We start from the raw sequence: 17529 nt of genomic DNA, 5'->3' as shown, positions 1-17529 counted from the left end.
AAAACTAGTCTATAGTCGAGAAGACCTTCAAAGTCTGCACTATGCAAAGCAAAAGTATCCCAGTGGCCTAATGGATAAGGCATCAGCCTTCGGAGCTGAGGATTGTGGGTTCGAGTCCCATCTGGGTCATACATTGGAGACTAAAGTACATTCTCATTCTTTGGCTTGCCAGCAGACTTCCTCTGTCTTCTTTCTTTAGACCCTTTGTAAAGCTAAGTCTGCAAACAAGCTGAGTGTGAAAGCATACAACAATGAGCCATAGAGAAGAACCTTAGACGTCAACCCATGCAGAACAGTACAACATTGTTGACCTCTACATGGCATGTTTGTCTGAGAAGCGAAGAGGAATGAAAAGCATGATGTACTGTCTCACGTGGTTATTGAGCAAATCAAGGACAGGTCCATGGAAAAATGAAACAGTAGCTGAAAATGTGATCTGGCTTGAAAAGATGTGTAAATTGCTCATGGAAAAGCACTGTGATTGGTGTTTACTTTTTGGCGACCTCTAAAGAGTAGCTGCGCAGGGTGCCAGTGGTGTAGTGGTATCATGCAAGATTCCCATTCTTGTGAACCGGGTTCGATTCCCGGCTGGCGCACAGACAAGGAATGTAGAGAGTTCTTTTCTTTCTCCGAACGTCACGCTCTTATGCGCTGAGCTCTTGCCAACATGGTTATGTGGCAAAGAAGCATGGCTTCAGCATATATTTGAAAACTAGTCTATAGTCGAGAAGACCTTCAAAGTCTGCACTATGCAAAGCAAAAGTGGCCTAGTGGCCTAATGGATAAGGCATCAGCCTTCGGAGCTGAGGATTGTGGGTTCGAGTCCCATCTGGGTCATACATTGGAGACTAAAGAGTACATTCTCATTCTTTGGCTTGCCTGCAGACTTCCTCTATCTTCTTTCTTTAGACCCTTTGTAAAGGTAAGTCTGCAAACAAGCTCACTGTGAAAGCATACAACAATGAGCCATAGAGAAGAACCTTAGACGTCAACCCATGCAGAACAGTACAACATTGCTGACCTCTACATGGCATGTTTGTCTGAGAAGCGAAGAGGAATGAAAAGCATGATGTACTGTCTCACGTGGTTATTGAGCAAATCAAGGACAGGTCCATGGAAAAATGAAACAGTAGCTGAAAATGTGATCTGGCTTGAAAAGATGTGTAAATTGCTCATGGAAAAGCACTGTGATTGGTGTTTACTTTTTGGCGACCTCTAAAGAGTAGCTGCGCAGGGTGCCAGTGGTGTAGTGGTATCATGCAAGATTCCCATTCTTGTGAACCGGGTTCGATTCCCGGCTGGCGCACAGACAAGGAATGTAGAGAGTTCTTTTCTTTCTCCGAACGTCACGCTCTTATGCGCTGAGCTCTTGCCAACATGGTTATGTGGCAAAGAAGCATGGCTTCAGCATATATTTGAAAACTAGTCTATAGTCGAGAAGACCTTCAAAGTCTGCACTATGCAAAGCAAAAGTGGCCCAGTGGCCTAATAGATAAGGCATCAGCCTTCGGAGCTGAGGATTGTGGGTTCGAGTCCCATCTGGGTCATACATTGGAGACTAAAGAGTACATTCTCATTCTTTGGCTTGCCTGCAGACTTCCTCTATCTTCTTTCTTTAGACCCTTTGTAAAGGTAAGTCTGCAAACAAGCTGAGTGTGAAAGCATACAACAATGAGCCATAGAGAAGAACCTTAGACGTCAACCCATGCAGAACAGTACAACATTGTTGACCTCTACATGGCATGTTTGTCTGAGAAGCGAAGAGGAATGAAAAGCATGATGTACTGTCTCACGTGGTTATTGAGCAAATCAAGGACAGGTCCATGGAAAAATGAAACAGTAGCTGAAAATGTGATCTGGCTTGAAAAGATGTGTAAATTCCTCATGGAATAGCACTGTGATTGGTGTTTACTTTTTGGCGACCTCTAAAGAGTAGCTGCGCAGGGTGCCAGTGGTGTAGTGGTATCATGCAAGATTCCCATTCTTGTGAACCGGGTTCGATTCCCGGCTGGCGCACAGACAAGGAATGTAGAGAGTACTTTTCTTTCTCCGAACGTCACGCTCTTATGCGCTGAGCTCTTGCCAACATGGTTATGTGCAAAAGAAGCATGGCTTCAGCATATATTTGAAAACTAGTCTATAGTCGAGAAGACCTTCAAAGTCTGCACTATGCAAAGCAAAAGTGGCCCAGTGGCCTAATGGATAAGCCATCAGCCTTCGGAGCTGAGGATTGTGGGTTCGAGTCCCATCTGGGTCATACATTGGAGACTAAAGAGTACATTCTCATTCTTTGGCTTGCCTGCAGACTTCCTCTATCTTCTTTCTTTAGACCCTTTGTAAAGGTAAGTCTGCAAACAAGCTGACTGTGAAAGCATACAACAATGAGCCATAGAGAAGAACCTTAGACGTCAACCCATGCAGAACAGTACAACATTGCTGACCTCTACATGGCATGTTTGTCTGAGAAGCGAGGAGGAATGAAAAGCATGATGTACTGTCTCACGTGGTTATTGAGCAAATCAAGGACAGGTCCATGGAAAAATGAAACAGTAGCTGAAAATGTGATCTGGCTTGAAAATATGTGTAAATTGCTCATGGAAAAGCACTGTGATTGGTGTTTACTTTTTGGCGACCTCTAAAGAGTAGCTGCGCAGGGTGCCAGTGGTGTAGTGGTATCATGCAAGATTCCCATTCTTGTGAACCGGGTTCGATTCCCGGCTGGCGCACAGACAAGGAATGTAGAGAGTTCTTTTCTTTCTCCGAACGTCACGCTCTTATGCGCTGAGCTCTTGCCAACATGGTTATGTGGCAAAGAAGCATGGCTTCAGCATATATTTGAAAACTAGTCTATAGTCGAGAAGACCTTCAAAGTCTGCACTATGCAAAGCAAAAGTGGCCCAGTGGCCTAATAGATAAGGCATCAGCCTTCGGAGCTGAGGATTGTGGGTTCGAGTCCCATCTGGGTCATACATTGGAGACTAAAGAGTACATTCTCATTCTTTGGCTTGCCTGCAGACTTCCTCTATCTTCTTTCTTTAGACCCTTTGTAAAGGTAAGTCTGCAAACAAGCTGAGTGTGAAAGCATACAACAATGAGCCATAGAGAAGAACCTTAGACGTCAACCCATGCAGAACAGTACAACATTGTTGACCTCTACATGGCATGTTTGTCTGAGAAGCGAAGAGGAATGAAAAGCATGATGTACTGTCTCACGTGGTTATTGAGCAAATCAAGGACAGGTCCATGGAAAAATGAAACAGTAGCTGAAAATGTGATCTGGCTTGAAAAGATGTGTAAATTGCTCATGGAAAAGCACTGTGATTGGTGTTTACTTTTTGGCGACCTCTAAAGAGTAGCTGCGCAGGGTGCCAGTGGTGTAGTGGTATCATGCAAGATTCCCATTCTTGTGAACCGGGTTCGATTCCCGGCTGGCGCACAGACAAGGAATGTAGAGAGTACTTTTCTTTCTCCGAACGTCACGCTCTTATGCGCTGAGCTCTTGCCAACATGGTTATGTGCAAAAGAAGCATGGCTTCAGCATATATTTGAAAACTAGTCTATAGTCGAGAAGACCTTCAAAGTCTGCACTATGCAAAGCAAAAGTGGCCCAGTGGCCTAATGGATAAGCCATCAGCCTTCGGAGCTGAGGATTGTGGGTTCGAGTCCCATCTGGGTCATACATTGGAGACTAAAGAGTACATTCTCATTCTTTGGCTTGCCTGCAGACTTCCTCTATCTTCTTTCTTTAGACCCTTTGTAAAGGTAAGTCTGCAAACAAGCTGAGTGTGAAAGCATACAACAATGAGCCATAGAGAAGAACCTTAGACGTCAACCCATGCAGAACAGTACAACATTGTTGACCTCTACATGGCATGTTTGTCTGAGAAGCGAAGAGGAATGAAAAGCATGATGTACTGTCTCACGTGGTTATTGAGCAAATCAAGGACAGGTCCATGGAAAAATGAAACAGTAGCTGAAAATGTGATCTGGCTTGAAAAGATGTGTAAATTCCTCATGGAATAGCACTGTGATTGGTGTTTACTTTTTGGCGACCTCTAAAGAGTAGCTGCGCAGGGTGCCAGTGGTGTAGTGGTATCATGCAAGATTCCCATTCTTGTGAACCGGGTTCGATTCCCGGCTGGCGCACAGACAAGGAATGTAGAGAGTACTTTTCTTTCTCCGAACGTCACGCTCTTATGCGCTGAGCTCTTGCCAACATGGTTATGTGCAAAAGAAGCATGGCTTCAGCATATATTTGAAAACTAGTCTATAGTCGAGAAGACCTTCAAAGTCTGCACTATGCAAAGCAAAAGTGGCCCAGTGGCCTAATGGATAAGCCATCAGCCTTCGGAGCTGAGGATTGTGGGTTCGAGTCCCATCTGGGTCATACATTGGAGACTAAAGAGTACATTCTCATTCTTTGGCTTGCCTGCAGACTTCCTCTATCTTCTTTCTTTAGACCCTTTGTAAAGGTAAGTCTGCAAACAAGCTGACTGTGAAAGCATACAACAATGAGCCATATAGAAGAACCTTAGACGTCAACCCATGCAGAACAGTACAACATTGCTGACCTCTACATGGCATGTTTGTCTGAGAAGCGAAGAGGAATGAAAAGCATGATGTACTGTCTCACGTGGTTATTGAGCAAATCAAGGACAGGTCCATGGAAAAATGAAACAGTAGCTGAAAATGTGATCTGGCTTGAAAAGATGTGTAAATTGCTCATGGAAAAGCACTGTGATTGGTGTTTACTTTTTGGCGACCTCTAAAGTTTAGCTGCGCAGGGTGCCAGTGGTGTAGTGGTATCATGCAAGATTCCCATTCTTGTGAACCAGGTTCGATTCCCGGCTGGCGCACAGACAAGGAATGTAGAGAGTTCTTTTCTTTCTCCGAACGTCACACTCTTATGCGCTGAGCTCTTGCCAACATGGTTATGTGCAAAAGAAGCATGGCTTCAGCATATATTTGAAAACTAGTCTATAGTCGAGAAGACCTTCAAAGTCTGCACTATGCAAAGCAAAAGTGGCCTAGTGGCCTAATGGATAAGGCATCAGCCTTCGGAGCTGAGGATTGTGGGTTCGAGTCCCATCTGGGTCATACATTGGAGACTAAAGAGTACATTCTCATTCTTTGGCTTGCCTGCAGACTTCCTCTATCTTCTTTCTTTAGACCCTTTGTAAAGGTAAGTCTGCAAACAAGCTGACTGTGAAAGCATACAACAATGAGCCATAGAGAAGAACCTTAGACGTCAACCCATGCAGAACAGTACAACATTGCTGACCTCTACATGGCATGTTTGTCTGAGAAGCGAGGAGGAATGAAAAGCATGATGTACTGTCTCACGTGGTTATTGAGCAAATCAAGGACAGGTCCATGGAAAAATGAAACAGTAGCTGAAAATGTGATCTGGCTTGAAAATATGTGTAAATTGCTCATGGAAAAGCACTGTGATTGGTGTTTACTTTTTGGCGACCTCTAAAGAGTAGCTGCGCAGGGTGCCAGTGGTGTAGTGGTATCATGCAAGATTCCCATTCTTGTGAACCGGGTTCGATTCCCGGCTGGCGCACAGACAAGGAATGTAGAGAGTTCTTTTCTTTCTCCGAACGTCACGCTCTTATGCGCTGAGCTCTTGCCAACATGGTTATGTGGCAAAGAAGCATGGCTTCAGCATATATTTGAAAACTAGTCTATGATCGAGAAGACCTTCAAAGTCTGCACTATGCAAAGCAAAAGTGGCCCAGTGGCCTAATAGATAAGGCATCAGACTTCGGAGCTGAGGATTGTGGGTTCGAGTCCCATCTGGGTCATACATTGGAGACTAAAGAGTACATTCTCATTCTTTGGCTTGCCTGCAGACTTCCTCTATCTTCTTTCTTTAGACCCTTTGTAAAGGTAAGTCTGCAAACAAGCTGAGTGTGAAAGCATACAACAATGAGCCATAGAGAAGAACCTTAGACGTCAACCCATGCAGAACAGTACAACATTGTTGACCTCTACATGGCATGTTTGTCTGAGAAGCGAAGAGGAATGAAAAGCATGATGTACTGTCTCACGTGGTTATTGAGCAAATCAAGGACAGGTCCATGGAAAAATGAAACAGTAGCTGAAAATGTGATCTGGCTTGAAAAGATGTGTAAATTGCTCATGGAAAAGCACTGTGATTGGTGTTTACTTTTTGGCGACCTCTAAAGAGTAGCTGCGCAGGGTGCCAGTGGTGTAGTGGTATCATGCAAGATTCCCATTCTTGTGAACCGGGTTCGATTCCCGGCTGGCGCACAGACAAGGAATGTAGAGAGTTCTTTTCTTTCTCCGAACGTCACGCTCTTATGCGCTGAGCTCTTGCCAACATGGTTATGTGGCAAAGAAGCATGGCTTCAGCATATATTTGAAAACTAGTCTATAGTCGAGAAGACCTTCAAAGTCTGCACTATGCAAAGCAAAAGTGGCCCAGTGGCCTAATAGATAAGGCATCAGCCTTCGGAGCTGAGGATTGTGGGTTCGAGTCCCATCTGGGTCATACATTGGAGACTAAAGAGTACATTCTCATTCTTTGGCTTGCCTGCAGACTTCCTCTATCTTCTTTCTTTAGACCCTTTGTAAAGGTAAGTCTGCAAACAAGCTGAGTGTGAAAGCATACAACAATGAGCCATAGAGAAGAACCTTAGACGTCAACCCATGCAGAACAGTACAACATTGTTGACCTCTACATGGCATGTTTGTCTGAGAAGCGAAGAGGAATGAAAAGCATGATGTACTGTCTCACGTGGTTATTGAGCAAATCAAGGACAGGTCCATGGAAAAATGAAACAGTAGCTGAAAATGTGATCTGGCTTGAAAATATGTGTAAATTGCTCATGGAAAAGCACTGTGATTGGTGTTTACTTTTTGGCGACCTCTAAAGAATAGCTGCGCAGGGTGCCAGTGGTGTAGTGGTATCATGCAAGATTCCCATTCTTGTGAACCGGGTTCGATTCCCGGCTGGCGCACAGACAAGGAATGTAGAAAGTTCTTTTCTTTCTCCGAACGTCACGCTCTTATGCGCTGAGCTCTTGCCAACATGGTTATGTGGCAAAGAAGCATGGCTTCAGCATATATTTGAAAACTAGTCTATAGTCGAGAAGACCTTCAAAGTCTGCACTATGCAAAGCAAAAGTGGCCTAGTGGCCTAATGGATAAGGCATCAGCCTTCGGAGCTGAGGATTGTGGGTTCGAGTCCCATCTGGGTCATACATTGGAGACTAAAGAGTACATTCTCATTCTTTGGCTTGCCTGCAGACTTCCTCTATCTTCTTTCTTTAGACCCTTTGTAAAGGTAAGTCTGCAAACAAGCTGACTGTGAAAGCATACAACAATGAGCCATAGAGAAGAACCTTAGACGTCAACCCATGCAGAACAGTACAACATTGCTGACCTCTACATGGCATGTTTGTCTGAGAAGCGAGGAGGAATGAAAAGCATGATGTACTGTCTCACGTGGTTATTGAGCAAATCAAGGACAGGTCCATGGAAAAATGAAACAGTAGCTGAAAATGTGATCTGGCTTGAAAATATGTGTAAATTGCTCATGGAAAAGCACTGTGATTGGTGTTTACTTTTTGGCGACCTCTAAAGAGTAGCTGCGCAGGGTGCCAGTGGTGTAGTGGTATCATGCAAGATTCCCATTCTTGTGAACCGGGTTCGATTCCCGGCTGGCGCACAGACAAGGAATGTAGAGAGTTCTTTTCTTTCTCCGAACGTCACGCTCTTATGCGCTGAGCTCTTGCCAACATGGTTATGTGGCAAAGAAGCATGGCTTCAGCATATATTTGAAAACTAGTCTATAGTCGAGAAGACCTTCAAAGTCTGCACTATGCAAAGCAAAAGTGGCCCAGTGGCCTAATAGATAAGGCATCAGCCTTCGGAGCTGAGGATTGTGGGTTCGAGTCCCATCTGGGTCATACATTGGAGACTAAAGAGTACATTCTCATTCTTTGGCTTGCCTGCAGACTTCCTCTATCTTCTTTCTTTAGACCCTTTGTAAAGGTAAGTCTGCAAACAAGCTGAGTGTGAAAGCATACAACAATGAGCCATAGAGAAGAACCTTAGACGTCAACCCATGCAGAACAGTACAACATTGTTGACCTCTACATGGCATGTTTGTCTGAGAAGCGAAGAGGAATGAAAAGCATGATGTACTGTCTCACGTGGTTATTGAGCAAATCAAGGACAGGTCCATGGAAAAATGAAACAGTAGCTGAAAATGTGATCTGGCTTGAAAAGATGTGTAAATTGCTCATGGAAAAGCACTGTGATTGGTGTTTACTTTTTGGCGACCTCTAAAGAGTAGCTGCGCAGGGTGCCAGTGGTGTAGTGGTATCATGCAAGATTCCCATTCTTGTGAACCGGGTTCGATTCCCGGCTGGCGCACAGACAAGGAATGTAGAGAGTTCTTTTCTTTCTCCGAACGTCACGCTCTTATGCGCTGAGCTCTTGCCAACATGGTTATGTGGCAAAGAAGCATGGCTTCAGCATATATTTGAAAACTAGTCTATAGTCGAGAAGACCTTCAAAGTCTGCACTATGCAAAGCAAAAGTGGCCCAGTGGCCTAATGGATAAGCCATCAGCCTTCGGAGCTGAGGATTGTGGGTTCGAGTCCCATCTGGGTCATACATTGGAGACTAAAGAGTACATTCTCATTCTTTGGCTTGCCTGCAGACTTCCTCTATCTTCTTTCTTTAGACCCTTTGTAAAGGTAAGTCTGCAAACAAGCTGACTGTGAAAGCATACAACAATGAGCCATAGAGAAGAACCTTAGACGTCAACCCATGCAGAACAGTACAACATTGCTGACCTCTACATGGCATGTTTGTCTGAGAAGCGAAGAGGAATGAAAAGCATGATGTACTGTCTCACGTGGTTATTGAGCAAATCAAGGACAGGTCCATGGAAAAATGAAACAGTAGCTGAAAATGTGATCTGGCTTGAAAAGATGTGTAAATTGCTCATGGAAAAGCACTGTGATTGGTGTTTACTTTTTGGCGACCTCTAAAGTTTAGCTGCGCAGGGTGCCAGTGGTGTAGTGGTATCATGCAAGATTCCCATTCTTGTGAACCAGGTTCGATTCCCGGCTGGCGCACAGACAAGGAATGTAGAGAGTTCTTTTCTTTCTCCGAACGTCACACTCTTATGCGCTGAGCTCTTGCCAACATGGTTATGTGCAAAAGAAGCATGGCTTCAGCATATATTTGAAAACTAGTCTATAGTCGAGAAGACCTTCAAAGTCTGCACTATGCAAAGCAAAAGTGGCCTAGTGGCCTAATGGATAAGGCATCAGCCTTCGGAGCTGAGGATTGTGGGTTCGAGTCCCATCTGGGTCATACATTGGAGACTAAAGAGTACATTCTCATTCTTTGGCTTGCCTGCAGACTTCCTCTATCTTCTTTCTTTAGACCCTTTGTAAAGGTAAGTCTGCAAACAAGCTGACTGTGAAAGCATACAACAATGAGCCATAGAGAAGAACCTTAGACGTCAACCCATGCAGAACAGTACAACATTGCTGACCTCTACATGGCATGTTTGTCTGAGAAGCGAGGAGGAATGAAAAGCATGATGTACTGTCTCACGTGGTTATTGAGCAAATCAAGTACAGGTCCATGGAAAAATGAAACAGTAGCTGAAAATGTGATCTGGCTTGAAAATATGTGTAAATTGCTCATGGAAAAGCACTGTGATTGGTGTTTACTTTTTGGCGACCTCTAAAGTTTAGCTGCGCAGGGTGCCAGTGGTGTAGTGGTATCATGCAAGATTCCCATTCTTGTGAACCGGGTTCGATTCCCGGCTGGCGCACAGACAAGGAATGTAGAGAGTACTTTTCTTTCTCCGAACGTCACGCTCTTATGCGCTGAGCTCTTGCCAACATGGTTATGTGGCAAAGAAGCATGGCTTCAGCATATATTTGAAAACTAGTCTATAGTCGAGAAGACCTTCAAAGTCTGCACTATGCAAAGCAAAAGTGGCCTAGTGGCCTAATGGATAAGGCATCAGCCTTCGGAGCTGAGGATTGTGGGTTCGAGTCCCATCTGGGTCATACATTGGAGACTAAAGAGTACATTCTCATTCTTTGGCTTGCCTGCAGACTTCCTCTATCTTCTTTCTTTAGACCCTTTGTAAAGGTAAGTCTGCAAACAAGCTGACTGTGAAAGCATACAACAATGAGCCATAGAGAAGAACCTTAGACGTCAACCCATGCAGAACAGTACAACATTGCTGACCTCTACATGGCATGTTTGTCTGAGAAGCGAAGAGGAATGAAAAGCATGATGTACTGTCTCACGTGGTTATTGAGCAAATCAAGGACAGGTCCATGGAAAAATGAAACAGTAGCTGAAAATGTGATCTGGCTTGAAAAGATGTGTAAATTGCTCATGGAAAAGCACTGTGATTGGTGTTTACTTTTTGGCGACCTCTAAAGTTTAGCTGCGCAGGGTGCCAGTGGTGTAGTGGTATCATGCAAGATTCCCATTCTTGTGAACCAGGTTCGATTCCCGGCTGGCGCACAGACAAGGAATGTAGAGAGTTCTTTTCTTTCTCCGAACGTCACACTCTTATGCGCTGAGCTCTTGCCAACATGGTTATGTGCAAAAGAAGCATGGCTTCAGCATATATTTGAAAACTAGTCTATAGTCGAGAAGACCTTCAAAGTCTGCACTATGCAAAGCAAAAGTGGCCTAGTGGCCTAATGGATAAGGCATCAGCCTTCGGAGCTGAGGATTGTGGGTTCGAGTCCCATCTGGGTCATACATTGGAGACTAAAGAGTACATTCTCATTCTTTGGCTTGCCTGCAGACTTCCTCTATCTTCTTTCTTTAGACCCTTTGTAAAGGTAAGTCTGCAAACAAGCTGACTGTGAAAGCATACAACAATGAGCCATAGAGAAGAACCTTAGACGTCAACCCATGCAGAACAGTACAACATTGCTGACCTCTACATGGCATGTTTGTCTGAGAAGCGAAGAGGAATGAAAAGCATGATGTACTGTCTCACGTGGTTATTGAGCAAATCAAGTACAGGTCCATGGAAAAATGAAACAGTAGCTGAAAATGTGATCTGGCTTGAAAAGATGTGTAAATTGCTCATGGAAAAGCACTGTGATTGGTGTTTACTTTTTGGCGACCTCTAAAGTTTAGCTGCGCAGGGTGCCAGTGGTGTAGTGGTATCATGCAAGATTCCCATTCTTGTGAACCGTGTTCGATTCCCGGCTGGCGCACAGACAAGGAATGTAGAGAGTACTTTTCTTTCTCCGAACGTCACGCTCTTATGCGCTGAGCTCTTGCCAACATGGTTATGTGGCAAAGAAGCATGGCTTCAGCATATATTTGAAAACTAGTCTATAGTCGAGAAGACCTTCAAAGTCTGCACTTTGCAAAGCAAAAGTGGCCCAGTGGCCTAATAGATAAGGCATCAGCCTTCGGAGCTGAGGATTGTGGGTTCGAGTCCCATCTGGGTCATACATTGGAGACTAAAGAGTACATTCTCATTCTTTGGCTTGCCTGCAGACTTCCTCTATCTTCTTTCTTTAGACCCTTTGTAAAGGTAAGTCTGCAAACAAGCTGAGTGTGAAAGCATACAACAATGAGCCATAGAGAAGAACCTTAGACGTCAACCCATGCAGAACAGTACAACATTGTTGACCTCTACATGGCATGTTTGTCTGAGAAGCGAAGAGGAATGAAAAGCATGATGTACTGTCTCACGTGGTTATTGAGCAAATCAAGGACAGGTCCATGGAAAAATGAAACAGTAGCTGAAAATGTGATCTGGCTTGAAAAGATGTGTAAATTCCTCATGGAATAGCACTGTGATTGGTGTTTACTTTTTGGCGACCTCTAAAGAGTAGCTGCGCAGGGTGCCAGTGGTGTAGTGGTATCATGCAAGATTCCCATTCTTGTGAACCGGGTTCGATTCCCGGCTGGCGCACAGACAAGGAATGTAGAGAGTACTTTTCTTTCTCCGAACGTCACGCTCTTATGCGCTGAGCTCTTGCCAACATGGTTATGTGCAAAAGAAGCATGGCTTCAGCATATATTTGAAAACTAGTCTATAGTCGAGAAGACCTTCAAAGTCTGCACTATGCAAAGCAAAAGTGGCCCAGTGGCCTAATGGATAAGGCATCAGCCTTCGGAGCTGAGGATTGTGGGTTCGAGTCCCATCTGGGTCATACATTGGAGACTAAAGAGTACATTCTCATTCTTTGGCTTGCCTGCAGACTTCCTCTATCTTCTTTCTTTAGACCCTTTGTAAAGGTAAGTCTGCAAACAAGCTGACTGTGAAAGCATACAACAATGAGCCATAGAGAAGAACCTTAGACGTCAACCCATGCAGAACAGTACAACATTGCTGACCTCTACATGGCATGTTTGTCTGAGAAGCGAAGAGGAATGAAAAGCATGATGTACTGTCTCACGTGGTTATTGAGCAAATCAAGGACAGGTCCATGGAAAAATGAAACAGTAGCTGAAAATGTGATCTGGCTTGAAAAGATGTGTAAATTGCTCATGGAAAAGCACTGTGATTGGTGTTTACTTTTTGGCGACCTCTAAAGTTTAGCTGCGCAGGGTGCCAGTGGTGTAGTGGTATCATGCAAGATTCCCATTCTTGTGAACCAGGTTCGATTCCCGGCTGGCGCACAGACAAGGAATGTAGAGAGTTCTTTTCTTTCTCCGAACGTCACACTCTTATGCGCTGAGCTCTTGCCAACATGGTTATGTGCAAAAGAAGCATGGCTTCAGCATATATTTGAAAACTAGTCTATAGTCGAGAAGACCTTCAAAGTCTGCACTATGCAAAGCAAAAGTGGCCTAGTGGCCTAATGGATAAGGCATCAGCCTTCGGAGCTGAGGATTGTGGGTTCGAGTCCCATCTGGGTCATACATTGGAGACTAAAGAGTACATTCTCATTCTTTGGCTTGCCTGCAGACTTCCTCTATCTTCTTTCTTTAGACCCTTTGTAAAGGTAAGTCTGCAAACAAGCTGACTGTGAAAGCATACAACAATGAGCCATAGAGAAGAACCTTAGACGTCAACCCATGCAGAACAGTACAACATTGCTGACCTCTACATGGCATGTTTGTCTGAGAAGCGAAGAGGAATGAAAAGCATGATGTACTGTCTCACGTGGTTATTGAGCAAATCAAGGACAGGTCCATGGAAAAATGAAACAGTAGCTGAAAATGTGATCTGGCTTGAAAAGATGTGTAAATTGCTCATGGAAAAGCACTGTGATTGGTGTTTACTTTTTGGCGACCTCTAAAGTTTAGCTGCGCAGGGTGCCAGTGGTGTAGTGGTATCATGCAAGATTCCCATTCTTGTGAACCAGGTTCGATTCCCGGCTGGCGCACAGACAAGGAATGTAGAGAGTTCTTTTCTTTCTCCGAACGTCACACTCTTATGCGCTGAGCTCTTGCCAACATGGTTATGTGCAAAAGAAGCATGGCTTCAGCATATATTTGAAAACTAGTCTATAGTCGAGAAGACCTTCAAAGTCTGCACTATGCAAAGCAAAAGTGGCCTAGTGGCCTAATGGATAAGGCATCAGCCTTCGGAGCTGAGGATTGTGGGTTCGAGTCCCATCTGGGTCATACATTGGAGACTAAAGAGTACATTCTCATTCTTTGGCTTGCCTGCAGACTTCCTCTATCTTCTTTCTTTAGACCCTTTGTAAAGGTAAGTCTGCAAACAAGCTGACTGTGAAAGCATACAACAATGAGCCATAGAGAAGAACCTTAGACGTCAACCCATGCAGAACAGTACAACATTGCTGACCTCTACATGGCATGTTTGTCTGAGAAGCGAAGAGGAATGAAAAGCATGATGTACTGTCTCACGTGGTTATTGAGCAAATCAAGTACAGGTCCATGGAAAAATGAAACAGTAGCTGAAAATGTGATCTGGCTTGAAAATATGTGTAAATTGCTCATGGAAAAGCACTGTGATTGGTGTTTACTTTTTGGCGACCTCTAAAGTTTAGCTGCGCAGGGTGCCAGTGGTGTAGTGGTATCATGCAAGATTCCCATTCTTGTGAACCGGGTTCGATTCCCGGCTGGCGCACAGACAAGGAATGTAGAGAGTACTTTTCTTTCTCCGAACGTCACGCTCTTATGCGCTGAGCTCTTGCCAACATGGTTATGTGGCAAAGAAGCATGGCTTCAGCATATATTTGAAAACTAGTCTATAGTCGAGAAGACCTTCAAAGTCTGCACTATGCAAAGCAAAAGTGGCCTAGTGGCCTAATGGATAAGGCATCAGCCTTCGGAGCTGAGGATTGTGGGTTCGAGTCCCATCTGGGTCATACATTGGAGACTAAAGAGTACATTCTCATTCTTTGGCTTGCCTGCAGACTTCCTCTATCTTCTTTCTTTAGACCCTTTGTAAAGGTAAGTCTGCAAACAAGCTCACTGTGAAAGCATACAACAATGAGCCATAGAGAAGAACCTTAGACGTCAACCCATGCAGAACAGTACAACATTGCTGACCTCTACATGGCATGTTTGTCTGAGAAGCGAAGAGGAATGAAAAGCATGATGTACTGTCTCACGTGGTTATTGAGCAAATAAAGGACAGGTCCATGGAAAAATGAAACAGTAGCTGAAAATGTGATCTGGCTTGAAAAGATGTGTAAATTGCTCATGGAAAAGCACTGTGATTGGTGTTTACTTTTTGGCGACCTCTAAAGTTTAGCTGCGCAGGGTGCCAGTGGTGTAGTGGTATCATGCAAGATTCCCATTTTTGTGAACCAGGTTCGATTCCCGGCTGGCGCACAGACAAGGAATGTAGAGAGTTCTTTTCTTTCTCCGAACGTCACACTCTTATGCGCTGAGCTCTTGCCAACATGGTTATGTGCAAAAGAAGCATGGCTTCAGCATATATTTGAAAACTAGTCTATAGTCGAGAAGACCTTCAAAGTCTGCACTATGCAAAGCAAAAGTGGCCTAGTGGCCTAATGGATAAGGCATCAGCCTTCGGAGCTGAGGATTGTGGGTTCGAGTCCCATCTGGGTCATACATTGGAGACTAAAGAGTACATTCTCATTCTTTGGCTTGCCTGCAGACTTCCTCTATCTTCTTTCTTTAGACCCTTTGTAAAGGTAAGTCTGCAAACAAGCTGACTGTGAAAGCATACAACAATGAGCCATAGAGAAGAACCTTAGACGTCAACCCATGCAGAACAGTACAACATTGCTGACCTCTACATGGCATGTTTGTCTGAGAAGCGAAGAGGAATGAAAAGCATGATGTACTGTCTCACGTGGTTATTGAGCAAATCAAGTACAGGTCCATGGAAAAATGAAACAGTAGCTGAAAATGTGATCTGGCTTGAAAAGATGTGTAAATTGCTCATGGAAAAGCACTGTGATTGGTGTTTACTTTTTGGCGACCTCTAAAGTTTAGCTGCGCAGGGTGCCAGTGGTGTAGTGGTATCATGCAAGATTCCCATTCTTGTGAACCGGGTTCGATTCCCGGCTGGCGCACAGACAAGGAATGTAGAGAGTACTTTTCTTTCTCCGAACGTCACGCTCTTATGCGCTGAGCTCTTGCCAACATGGTTATGTGGCAAAGAAGCATGGCTTCAGCATATATTTGAAAACTAGTCTATAGTCGAGAAGACCTTCAAAGTCTGCACTATGCAATGCAAAAGTATCCCAGTGGCCTAATGGATAAGGCATCAGCCTTCGGAGCTGAGGATTGTGGGTTCGAGTCCCATCTGGGTCATACATTGGAGACTAAAGTACATTCTCATTCTTTGGCTTGCCAGCAGACTTCCTCTGTCTTCTTTCTTTAGACCCTTTGTAAAGCTAAGTCTGCAAACAAGCTGAGTGTGAAAGCATACAACAATGAGCCATAGAGAAGAACCTTAGACGTCAACCCATGCAGAACAGTACAACATTGTTGACCTCTACATGGCATGTTTGTCTGAGAAGCGAAGAGGAATGAAAAGCATGATGTACTGTCTCACGTGGTTATTGAGCAAATCAAGGACAGGTCCATGGAAAAATGAAACAGTAGCTGAAAATGTGATCTGGCTTGAAAAGATGTGTAAATTGCTCATGGAAAAGCACTGTGATTGGTGTTTACTTTTTGGCGACCTCTAAAGAGTAGCTGCGCAGGGTGCCAGTGGTGTAGTGGTATCATGCAAGATTCCCATTCTTGTGAACCGGGTTCGATTCCCGGCTGGCGCACAGACAAGGAATGTAGAGAGTTCTTTTCTTTCTCCGAACGTCACACTCTTATGCGCTGAGCTCTTGCCAACATGGTTATGTGCAAAAGAAGCATGGCTTCAGCATATATTTGAAAACTAGTCTATAGTTGAGAAGACCTTCAAAGTCTGCACTATGCAAAGCAAAAGTGGCCTAGTGGCCTAATGGATAAGGCATCAGCCTTCGGAGCTGAGGATTGTGGGTTCGAGTCCCATCTGGGTCATACATTGGAGACTAAAGAGTACATTCTCATTCTTTGGCTTGCCTGCAGACTTCCTCTATCTTCTTTCTTTAGACCCTTTGTAAAGGTAAGTCTGCAAACAAGCTGACTGTGAAAGCATACAACAATGAGCCATAGAGAAGAACCTTAGACGTCAACCCATGCAGAACAGTACAACATTGCTGACCTCTACATGGCATGTTTGTCTGAGAAGCGAAGAGGAATGAAAAGCATGATGTACTGTCTCACGTGGTTATTGAGCAAATCAAGGACAGGTCCATGGAAAAATGAAACAGTAGCTGAAAATGTGATCTGGCTTGAAAAGATGTGTAAATTGCTCATGGAAAAGCACTGTGATTGGTGTTTACTTTTTGGCGACCTCTAAAGTTTAGCTGCGCAGGGTGCCAGTGGTGTAGTGGTATCATGCAAGATTCCCATTCTTGTGAACCAGGTTCGATTCCCGGCTGGCGCACAGACAAGGAATGTAGAGAGTTCTTTTCTTTCTCCGAACGTCACACTCTTATGCGCTGAGCTCTTGCCAACATGGTTATGTGCAAAAGAAGCATGGCTTCAGCATATATTTGAAAACTAGTCTATAGTCGAGAAGACCTTCAAAGTCTGCACTATGCAAAGCAAAAGTGGCCTAGTGGCCTAATGGATAAGGCATCAGCCTTCGGAGCTGAGGATTGTGGGTTCGAGTCCCATCTGGGTCATACATTGGAGACTAAAGAGTACATTCTCATTCTTTGGCTTGCCTGCAGACTTCCTCTATCTTCTTTCTTTAGACCCTTTGTAAAGGTAAGTCTGCAAACAAGCTGACTGTGAAAGCATACAACAATGAGCCATAGAGAAGAACCTTAGACGTCAACCCATGCAGAACAGTACAACATTGCTGACCTCTACATGGCATGTTTGTCTGAGAAGCGAAGAGGAATGAAAAGCATGATGTACTGTCTCACGTGGTTATTGAGCAAATCAAGTACAGGTCCATGGAAAAATGAAACAGTAGCTGAAAATGTGATCTGGCTTGAAAATATGTGTAAATTGCTCATGGAAAAGCACTGTGATTGGTGTTTA

At 44.3% G+C, this 17529-nt stretch overlaps 47 non-coding genes across 47 annotated transcripts; all 47 read left to right on the top strand.

Moving 5' to 3' along the window:
* The first annotated feature begins 56 nt into the window (after positions 1 to 56).
* Positions 57 to 131, top strand: trnar-ucg (transfer RNA arginine (anticodon UCG)). The gene has a single exon. It is a non-coding gene; the product is annotated as a tRNA-Arg (tRNA).
* A 394-nt stretch (positions 132 to 525) lies between these two features.
* On the top strand, positions 526 to 596 carry trnag-ccc (transfer RNA glycine (anticodon CCC)). Its single transcript has one exon. It is a non-coding gene; the product is annotated as a tRNA-Gly (tRNA).
* Positions 597 to 764: 168 nt separating this feature from the next.
* trnar-ucg (transfer RNA arginine (anticodon UCG)) lies at positions 765 to 837 on the top strand. Its single transcript has one exon. It is a non-coding gene; the product is annotated as a tRNA-Arg (tRNA).
* Positions 838 to 1235: 398 nt separating this feature from the next.
* Positions 1236 to 1306, top strand: trnag-ccc (transfer RNA glycine (anticodon CCC)). The gene has a single exon. It is a non-coding gene; the product is annotated as a tRNA-Gly (tRNA).
* A 168-nt stretch (positions 1307 to 1474) lies between these two features.
* On the top strand, positions 1475 to 1547 carry trnar-ucg (transfer RNA arginine (anticodon UCG)). Its single transcript has one exon. It is a non-coding gene; the product is annotated as a tRNA-Arg (tRNA).
* Positions 1548 to 1945: 398 nt separating this feature from the next.
* Positions 1946 to 2016, top strand: trnag-ccc (transfer RNA glycine (anticodon CCC)). Its single transcript has one exon. It is a non-coding gene; the product is annotated as a tRNA-Gly (tRNA).
* Positions 2017 to 2184: 168 nt separating this feature from the next.
* On the top strand, positions 2185 to 2257 carry trnar-ucg (transfer RNA arginine (anticodon UCG)). Its single transcript has one exon. It is a non-coding gene; the product is annotated as a tRNA-Arg (tRNA).
* Positions 2258 to 2655: 398 nt separating this feature from the next.
* Positions 2656 to 2726, top strand: trnag-ccc (transfer RNA glycine (anticodon CCC)). The gene has a single exon. It is a non-coding gene; the product is annotated as a tRNA-Gly (tRNA).
* Positions 2727 to 2894: 168 nt separating this feature from the next.
* Positions 2895 to 2967, top strand: trnar-ucg (transfer RNA arginine (anticodon UCG)). The gene has a single exon. It is a non-coding gene; the product is annotated as a tRNA-Arg (tRNA).
* Positions 2968 to 3365: 398 nt separating this feature from the next.
* On the top strand, positions 3366 to 3436 carry trnag-ccc (transfer RNA glycine (anticodon CCC)). The gene has a single exon. It is a non-coding gene; the product is annotated as a tRNA-Gly (tRNA).
* A 168-nt stretch (positions 3437 to 3604) lies between these two features.
* On the top strand, positions 3605 to 3677 carry trnar-ucg (transfer RNA arginine (anticodon UCG)). Its single transcript has one exon. It is a non-coding gene; the product is annotated as a tRNA-Arg (tRNA).
* A 398-nt stretch (positions 3678 to 4075) lies between these two features.
* On the top strand, positions 4076 to 4146 carry trnag-ccc (transfer RNA glycine (anticodon CCC)). Its single transcript has one exon. It is a non-coding gene; the product is annotated as a tRNA-Gly (tRNA).
* A 168-nt stretch (positions 4147 to 4314) lies between these two features.
* Positions 4315 to 4387, top strand: trnar-ucg (transfer RNA arginine (anticodon UCG)). The gene has a single exon. It is a non-coding gene; the product is annotated as a tRNA-Arg (tRNA).
* A 398-nt stretch (positions 4388 to 4785) lies between these two features.
* On the top strand, positions 4786 to 4856 carry trnag-ccc (transfer RNA glycine (anticodon CCC)). The gene has a single exon. It is a non-coding gene; the product is annotated as a tRNA-Gly (tRNA).
* Positions 4857 to 5024: 168 nt separating this feature from the next.
* Positions 5025 to 5097, top strand: trnar-ucg (transfer RNA arginine (anticodon UCG)). The gene has a single exon. It is a non-coding gene; the product is annotated as a tRNA-Arg (tRNA).
* A 398-nt stretch (positions 5098 to 5495) lies between these two features.
* On the top strand, positions 5496 to 5566 carry trnag-ccc (transfer RNA glycine (anticodon CCC)). The gene has a single exon. It is a non-coding gene; the product is annotated as a tRNA-Gly (tRNA).
* A 639-nt stretch (positions 5567 to 6205) lies between these two features.
* On the top strand, positions 6206 to 6276 carry trnag-ccc (transfer RNA glycine (anticodon CCC)). The gene has a single exon. It is a non-coding gene; the product is annotated as a tRNA-Gly (tRNA).
* A 168-nt stretch (positions 6277 to 6444) lies between these two features.
* trnar-ucg (transfer RNA arginine (anticodon UCG)) lies at positions 6445 to 6517 on the top strand. Its single transcript has one exon. It is a non-coding gene; the product is annotated as a tRNA-Arg (tRNA).
* A 398-nt stretch (positions 6518 to 6915) lies between these two features.
* On the top strand, positions 6916 to 6986 carry trnag-ccc (transfer RNA glycine (anticodon CCC)). Its single transcript has one exon. It is a non-coding gene; the product is annotated as a tRNA-Gly (tRNA).
* Positions 6987 to 7154: 168 nt separating this feature from the next.
* On the top strand, positions 7155 to 7227 carry trnar-ucg (transfer RNA arginine (anticodon UCG)). Its single transcript has one exon. It is a non-coding gene; the product is annotated as a tRNA-Arg (tRNA).
* Positions 7228 to 7625: 398 nt separating this feature from the next.
* trnag-ccc (transfer RNA glycine (anticodon CCC)) lies at positions 7626 to 7696 on the top strand. The gene has a single exon. It is a non-coding gene; the product is annotated as a tRNA-Gly (tRNA).
* A 168-nt stretch (positions 7697 to 7864) lies between these two features.
* Positions 7865 to 7937, top strand: trnar-ucg (transfer RNA arginine (anticodon UCG)). The gene has a single exon. It is a non-coding gene; the product is annotated as a tRNA-Arg (tRNA).
* Positions 7938 to 8335: 398 nt separating this feature from the next.
* Positions 8336 to 8406, top strand: trnag-ccc (transfer RNA glycine (anticodon CCC)). Its single transcript has one exon. It is a non-coding gene; the product is annotated as a tRNA-Gly (tRNA).
* Positions 8407 to 8574: 168 nt separating this feature from the next.
* trnar-ucg (transfer RNA arginine (anticodon UCG)) lies at positions 8575 to 8647 on the top strand. Its single transcript has one exon. It is a non-coding gene; the product is annotated as a tRNA-Arg (tRNA).
* Positions 8648 to 9045: 398 nt separating this feature from the next.
* On the top strand, positions 9046 to 9116 carry trnag-ccc (transfer RNA glycine (anticodon CCC)). The gene has a single exon. It is a non-coding gene; the product is annotated as a tRNA-Gly (tRNA).
* A 168-nt stretch (positions 9117 to 9284) lies between these two features.
* On the top strand, positions 9285 to 9357 carry trnar-ucg (transfer RNA arginine (anticodon UCG)). The gene has a single exon. It is a non-coding gene; the product is annotated as a tRNA-Arg (tRNA).
* Positions 9358 to 9755: 398 nt separating this feature from the next.
* On the top strand, positions 9756 to 9826 carry trnag-ccc (transfer RNA glycine (anticodon CCC)). The gene has a single exon. It is a non-coding gene; the product is annotated as a tRNA-Gly (tRNA).
* Positions 9827 to 9994: 168 nt separating this feature from the next.
* On the top strand, positions 9995 to 10067 carry trnar-ucg (transfer RNA arginine (anticodon UCG)). The gene has a single exon. It is a non-coding gene; the product is annotated as a tRNA-Arg (tRNA).
* Positions 10068 to 10465: 398 nt separating this feature from the next.
* On the top strand, positions 10466 to 10536 carry trnag-ccc (transfer RNA glycine (anticodon CCC)). The gene has a single exon. It is a non-coding gene; the product is annotated as a tRNA-Gly (tRNA).
* Positions 10537 to 10704: 168 nt separating this feature from the next.
* trnar-ucg (transfer RNA arginine (anticodon UCG)) lies at positions 10705 to 10777 on the top strand. The gene has a single exon. It is a non-coding gene; the product is annotated as a tRNA-Arg (tRNA).
* Positions 10778 to 11175: 398 nt separating this feature from the next.
* Positions 11176 to 11246, top strand: trnag-ccc (transfer RNA glycine (anticodon CCC)). The gene has a single exon. It is a non-coding gene; the product is annotated as a tRNA-Gly (tRNA).
* Positions 11247 to 11414: 168 nt separating this feature from the next.
* trnar-ucg (transfer RNA arginine (anticodon UCG)) lies at positions 11415 to 11487 on the top strand. The gene has a single exon. It is a non-coding gene; the product is annotated as a tRNA-Arg (tRNA).
* A 398-nt stretch (positions 11488 to 11885) lies between these two features.
* trnag-ccc (transfer RNA glycine (anticodon CCC)) lies at positions 11886 to 11956 on the top strand. The gene has a single exon. It is a non-coding gene; the product is annotated as a tRNA-Gly (tRNA).
* Positions 11957 to 12124: 168 nt separating this feature from the next.
* Positions 12125 to 12197, top strand: trnar-ucg (transfer RNA arginine (anticodon UCG)). The gene has a single exon. It is a non-coding gene; the product is annotated as a tRNA-Arg (tRNA).
* A 398-nt stretch (positions 12198 to 12595) lies between these two features.
* trnag-ccc (transfer RNA glycine (anticodon CCC)) lies at positions 12596 to 12666 on the top strand. Its single transcript has one exon. It is a non-coding gene; the product is annotated as a tRNA-Gly (tRNA).
* A 168-nt stretch (positions 12667 to 12834) lies between these two features.
* On the top strand, positions 12835 to 12907 carry trnar-ucg (transfer RNA arginine (anticodon UCG)). The gene has a single exon. It is a non-coding gene; the product is annotated as a tRNA-Arg (tRNA).
* Positions 12908 to 13305: 398 nt separating this feature from the next.
* Positions 13306 to 13376, top strand: trnag-ccc (transfer RNA glycine (anticodon CCC)). Its single transcript has one exon. It is a non-coding gene; the product is annotated as a tRNA-Gly (tRNA).
* Positions 13377 to 13544: 168 nt separating this feature from the next.
* Positions 13545 to 13617, top strand: trnar-ucg (transfer RNA arginine (anticodon UCG)). Its single transcript has one exon. It is a non-coding gene; the product is annotated as a tRNA-Arg (tRNA).
* Positions 13618 to 14015: 398 nt separating this feature from the next.
* Positions 14016 to 14086, top strand: trnag-ccc (transfer RNA glycine (anticodon CCC)). Its single transcript has one exon. It is a non-coding gene; the product is annotated as a tRNA-Gly (tRNA).
* Positions 14087 to 14254: 168 nt separating this feature from the next.
* Positions 14255 to 14327, top strand: trnar-ucg (transfer RNA arginine (anticodon UCG)). Its single transcript has one exon. It is a non-coding gene; the product is annotated as a tRNA-Arg (tRNA).
* Positions 14328 to 14964: 637 nt separating this feature from the next.
* Positions 14965 to 15037, top strand: trnar-ucg (transfer RNA arginine (anticodon UCG)). The gene has a single exon. It is a non-coding gene; the product is annotated as a tRNA-Arg (tRNA).
* Positions 15038 to 15435: 398 nt separating this feature from the next.
* Positions 15436 to 15506, top strand: trnag-ccc (transfer RNA glycine (anticodon CCC)). Its single transcript has one exon. It is a non-coding gene; the product is annotated as a tRNA-Gly (tRNA).
* Positions 15507 to 15674: 168 nt separating this feature from the next.
* trnar-ucg (transfer RNA arginine (anticodon UCG)) lies at positions 15675 to 15749 on the top strand. The gene has a single exon. It is a non-coding gene; the product is annotated as a tRNA-Arg (tRNA).
* A 394-nt stretch (positions 15750 to 16143) lies between these two features.
* On the top strand, positions 16144 to 16214 carry trnag-ccc (transfer RNA glycine (anticodon CCC)). The gene has a single exon. It is a non-coding gene; the product is annotated as a tRNA-Gly (tRNA).
* Positions 16215 to 16382: 168 nt separating this feature from the next.
* On the top strand, positions 16383 to 16455 carry trnar-ucg (transfer RNA arginine (anticodon UCG)). Its single transcript has one exon. It is a non-coding gene; the product is annotated as a tRNA-Arg (tRNA).
* Positions 16456 to 16853: 398 nt separating this feature from the next.
* Positions 16854 to 16924, top strand: trnag-ccc (transfer RNA glycine (anticodon CCC)). Its single transcript has one exon. It is a non-coding gene; the product is annotated as a tRNA-Gly (tRNA).
* A 168-nt stretch (positions 16925 to 17092) lies between these two features.
* trnar-ucg (transfer RNA arginine (anticodon UCG)) lies at positions 17093 to 17165 on the top strand. The gene has a single exon. It is a non-coding gene; the product is annotated as a tRNA-Arg (tRNA).
* The last annotated feature ends 364 nt before the right edge of the window (positions 17166 to 17529 follow it).

This window comes from Brachyhypopomus gauderio, unplaced genomic scaffold (genome assembly GCF_052324685.1).
Source record: "Brachyhypopomus gauderio isolate BG-103 unplaced genomic scaffold, BGAUD_0.2 sc225, whole genome shotgun sequence".
Taxonomy (NCBI): domain Eukaryota; kingdom Metazoa; phylum Chordata; class Actinopteri; order Gymnotiformes; family Hypopomidae; genus Brachyhypopomus; species Brachyhypopomus gauderio.
The sequence above is the reverse complement of the archived record's forward strand: the minus strand, read 5'-3'. Positions and strand labels throughout refer to the sequence as shown.